Raw genomic sequence first — 5,272 nt, 5'->3', positions numbered from 1 at the left:
GCCCGGCCCGAGGCTCGCGCCGGGGGGCGGGACTATGCTAATCCCTTCGCGGAGGGGCCTCTACCTGTGCCCCGCCCACGTAGCGGAGTGACGGCGAGAACAGCCAGTCACAGCAGGAGAGAGGCGGGGTTATGCAGCCCCTGAGCCAAAGGGGGAGGGAGGGAAGGAGGAAAGGGCGTGGCTGCGGAGAGCAGAGTTGACAAACAGTGAGTCAGGTGGCCCGGGGCGTGGGCGCTCCGCCCGCAGGTGCATTGCGTCCTGGCGGCGGTGCGGGCCTGCGAGGCCCACCTCTCGGCTACCCGAAGCCCGGGGGGCCTTTTCCCACAAATGCTGGGGACCTTGCGATAACTGGCTCGTAGCTGCTCCCACTGTCCTACCAAATCCTGAATATCCGCCTCCTTTGCATGCCATTTACCGCCAACCAAAATCCAGCGCCAATTTAGCCCTCCAGCTGCATCCCTGATCGTTTCACTACCATACTTAAAGCCCTTTGGACTCCCACTGACCTACAGTGGCTCCATGGTTAAGCCCAGAAGTTCTGGAATCAGACCTGGAGCTTGCATTCTTTACCAGCTGTGTGGATTTGGACAAATTAATTAACCTCTCTGAGTCTGTGTGCACCCGGAGTTTCATTTGCAAACCAGGGTTCCCCTGTCATCATCTCATTTAAGTCATGGGTCTGGTTTGAGGTGAGTGGAGTGGCATGAACCAGGCTGGCTACCTAGAGTCCCAGCAGTTGGTTTAGGGGTCAGCCTGTGACCCAGTTCTAGCCAAAGAGGCTCAGTCCTGGGACTTTTGCTGTAGGGTCGGAGTTCAGACCAGAGGGGAAGCTGAAGTCAAATGACTCTCCCATCTGCCCACAGACCTCTCCAGAGCTGGGTTAGGTGAGACAGCGAAGGGGCCACCCTTCCACATCCCACCACCAGAGAACAGGGCTGCGCGGGAATGAAGCCAGCCCAGAGGAAAGCCGAAGCAACCACGGCCAGGTCACGTGGACCCTGCTGCACCTCAGCAGGTGCCTTCCTTGACTTTTCAGTTATGTGAACCACATGCTCGTTTCTGCTTCAGCCCGTTTGAGGTAGAGCCAAGAGTCCTGGGCTCCCTGTGGCCTTGAGAGCCCTGGCGAATGACCCATGACCCCACAGCGCGTTCTGCAGCAGAGCCAGCCCCCGTTGGGCCTCTGCACCCCCTCCTCAGGCCTTGTCCCCCCACTTCCAGGCTGCCCCTAGCAGGACCGTGGGGGCAGGGACAGGCCTTCGCCCCATCTGTGGCCCCGTGGCAGACGCGGGTACTCTCTATCAATGTCAGGGCATGAGTGAGCCAATGAACGCGGCCCCTGTGGCAGGGGCGGGGTCCAGACCACATCTCTGGGCCCAGCAGGGCCATTCTCCCCCACCCCAGGGACTGGCCCCACTCACTGGTGGGCCACTGTCAGCCGGCGCCACTAGAGACGTGCCAGGACTAGGAAGGAGCTGGATGAGCCTCTCCTGAAGAGAAAACGGGGAGGAGGGCGAGCAGGCCTCAGAAACAAAGGGGTTGCCATGGTTACCTCTGAAGAAAGCGACTCCAGCCGGTGAAAGGGAAGGGAAGGCATTCGGCCCCCAAGCCAGGACAAGGACGATGAGGCCAGTTGCCACGGAGATGACCGCACTGCACAGTTTCCCCTGTGGGCCTGGCCAGGGCCAGCGCAGGGTCCCAGAAGCCCACCACTCTCCATGCCCCTCACCCTAAGTCTATAAGACTCTAACCCCTGTGCCCTTGAGGGACTCCAACCTGCCTGCCCACCCCTTGACCATGAGCTCTCCAGTGAGGGCAGCCTCAGAGGCCCAGGTAGAAGGACCCTCTCATCTGCCCAGGGACCACCCCAGGGCCAAGCAGGGAGATCCATCCTGGCCTTGGCGGTGGGGGATGTGATCTCAGATGGCCTCTGGGCTGGAACAGAGGTTTCACCCCTCTTCACAGATGCAGTAACTGAGTTCCAAGGGTAGTCTGCCATCAGCCAGCGCTGCTGGAGACGTTCCACGACTGGGAAGGGCACTTCCTCCCTGGGGCCAGTTGCTGGGACTAGGTGAGAATCCTCCCTCGGTTGGTGGGTAATAAGGAGGGTGCCTTGAGACCAACTTAGGCATCTTCATCATGATATTTGCTAGGTCACGAGGCCAATTCGAGAGGCACAGTTCTGCAAGGATGAAAGATGGGAGTGGAGAAGACAACAAAGATGGACGAGCTGGGGCCATGATGATGAAGACGATGATGATGATGATGGTGGCCCAGTGCCCTGTGATTTACAGGCCCATGTGGTTTCATGTTTGCAGCAGCCAATCAAGTGGGTACCAGGTGCTATCATTCCCACTTTACAGATGAGCAGACTGAGCCCCAGACAGGTTAAGGGACTCCCCCAGCCCTGCAATGAGGAAGGGCCCAGCACAGCTCCAGGCACAAGGAGGGACTCCAGGCATGGGGAGGTCTGGTGGACCAGGCCTGGCCGGGAGCTTGTCCACAAGGCAGAGCTCCACCCAGGCTCCTGGACCGGGATCCACACATGAACAACAGGCCCAGGAGTTCCCATGGCTGTGGCTGCTGGACCCCCACACATGCTCTGCAGAGCCTGAGAAATGCTCATCCTGCAGGTGATTTGGGGGGGTCTGCTCCCACCTGCACTGCTCTCAGACCAAATTTCTGCTTCCTGACAGAATTTCTAGGATCCTCCCTCTGTCCTCTTAGCCGAGGAGGGGAGAAGCTCTCTCCCTCCCTCACCACGGGGCAGGTCACCAGTGGGAGGATTTCATGACCCACATGCCTCCCAGGGCTGGCGTGCGGGGTCCAGCAGTCCCAGCCACATCTATGTCATCCCGCTTCCTTTCCCCTCACTGTGAAGGAGGTGGAAGAGAGGTTGTTGCTCCCACCTTTTGGATGGGGAAACTGAGGCCTAGAGCACAGGAGCAGCTTGCCCAGGGCCTGGCAGCACCAGTCCCGCCCACGACCCACCGCCCTTTCCCCCGCTCCACTCTTACCTCCTCCCCCAGGTTTCTGGGTCTGGGTTTGTCTCTTTATCTAGGTCTGCACCCACAGCTGCCCCATTAGATCAAACAGGGGTTGGCTTCCAGGAACGCCGGGTGCCTTGGCATTGCTGGCCTGGCTGGCAGCTGCTGGTTGGTGAGCCCCGGGTGAGGCTGTCTCCTCTCCCCAGGCACTCCCCAGGCCTTTAGAGAGGACATTCTCCCACTCTCTTTTATGGAAAGCCATGGAATCTTCTGTGTGGATGCAGCCTGGGCAGCCAGAGAGGGGTGGCCACTGAGGCCTGGCCCTGGCCCTCACGTGGCCGCAGCTGACCCCTCCCCACCGCAGCTCTCCAGTCTCCTCTGCAACGTGACAGCCCTGGCTTCTCTACCGTTGGGAGGAAGTATTTTTAGTTTTGAACCCACCACGTGAAGCGAGACAAGTTATCAATAGCAGCAGCAAAGGGCTTTTTCTTTCTCTTTTTTTTTTCCCCATATCTTTGGGACCTGAACAATCTGCACCCATTAAATTCTGCCAAAAGAAAAAAATAGTGTTCCTCTTATAAACTTTTTACCCCACAGCTTCCTTGCTGCTGCAGCTTTGCAAACCCACTCTTCCTGGGGTGACCCCACCTGTCTCCGCAGCCCCCCTCTCCACTCCTGGGCACTGAGACCTGCCCGGGAACAGGCCCATCTGAGCAGAGGGCCAGCGTGGGGCTCAGGCCACAGCTCCAGAGCGGGTGGAATGAGGAGCTGGGGAGAGGGGAGAAGGCCCCCAGTTTCCCGCTCACAGAGCTGGCAGCAGCCGCAGCCTCTCCTGAGTGCCTGCTGCATGCCCAGGGCCAGGCCCAGCTCCTCTGAGTGCAGCAGCTCAGGGACACGCCCCACCCCACAGTGAAGGGCGGAGAAGGCGGCCTTCCCAGAGGTCTTTCCGGCTGTAATTCCTTGTTCTGGAGGAAGGGGTTCCTCAGTCAAGTGGGTTTGAGAAAACTAAACAAAGTGAACAGGGGCCCTCCCCAGCCTTAGGCTTCCCAGCGCCCGCACCACTCAGGGGCACTTGGAGGCTCCAGGGCCCAGGAACCAGCGCCCGCCCCACTCAGGGGCACATGGAGGCTCCAGGGCCCAGGAACCAGCGCCCGCCCCACTCAGGGGCACATGGAGGTTCCAGGGCCCAGGAAGGGCCTGATGCAGACCCCCGGCATATGAGGATGGAAGCCCTTTTTCTATGAAGTTTCTTTTTTTTTTTTTGAGACAGAGTCTTGCTCTGTCGCCCAGGCTGGAGTGCAGTGGCGCCATCTCGGCTCACTGCAAGCTCCGCCTCCCGGGTTCACGCCATTCTCCTGCCTCAGCCTCCCGAGTAGCTGGGACTACAGGCGTCCACCACCTCGCCCTTCTAGTTTTTTGTATTTTTAGTAGAGACGGGGTTTCACCGTATTAGCCAGGATGGTCTCGATCTCCTGACCTCGTGATCCGCCCGTCTCGGCCTCCCAAAGTGCTGGGATTACAGGCTTGAGCCACCGCGCCCGGCTCTATGAAGTTTCTTTCAGGACACTGGAGTGGCTTCCTGCTTTGCTGGGGGAAGCATTTGAGCCAACATGGCTGCCTGCCCTTTAGGACTGGTTAGAGCTGTATTCCTGAGAAAGCTCAGAATAACAGAGGCTTTGACAGGGTAGAAATGTACTTTTCTCTCAGGTGACACAGGCCTAGGCTGTCCGGCTGGCAGGGTATGATGCATCCTCAGGGACACAGCTCCTACCTTACTGTATCACTCTCCTAGTGCTGGCTTCCAGCCTCAGTGTCACCTCCTGGCCCAAAACAGCTGCTGGTGCTCCAGCCATCACAAGCACAGCTGACCAGAAAGGAGGAAGGAAAAGAGGAAGAGTAAAAGTGCTGCCCCCTAGATGAGTCAGCTCCCTTTGAGGATCTGTCCCTGAAGACACACCCAGCACTTCTGGGTGTGTCACATCTCACTGGCCAGAACTCCATCCTATGTCACTTTTGGTAGGATAGCAGCATTTTAGCTAAGTGCATTGCCAGCGTAAACAAAACATGGGGCTACCGGGAGCAGGTTAGAGATGGCCTCACAGCCAGGCCTAGACCATCCCAGGCCCAGAAATGTGGCCATCTCCAGAAGTGACCCATAACTGCCCTGCCTCAGAAGAACGACAGCCGCAGATGCAAGACAGAGCACCTGGTACACATTCCCTGGCATGCCTGTGGCACGAGGGCTGTGCTCCGACCCCATGCCCCAGCGTGGTGCTGCAGTGGCCACT

This window comes from Mandrillus leucophaeus, unplaced genomic scaffold (assembly GCF_000951045.1).
Source record: "Mandrillus leucophaeus isolate KB7577 unplaced genomic scaffold, Mleu.le_1.0 Scaffold41, whole genome shotgun sequence".
NCBI lineage: Eukaryota > Metazoa > Chordata > Mammalia > Primates > Cercopithecidae > Mandrillus > Mandrillus leucophaeus.
Note: the sequence above shows the minus strand (reverse complement) of the source record.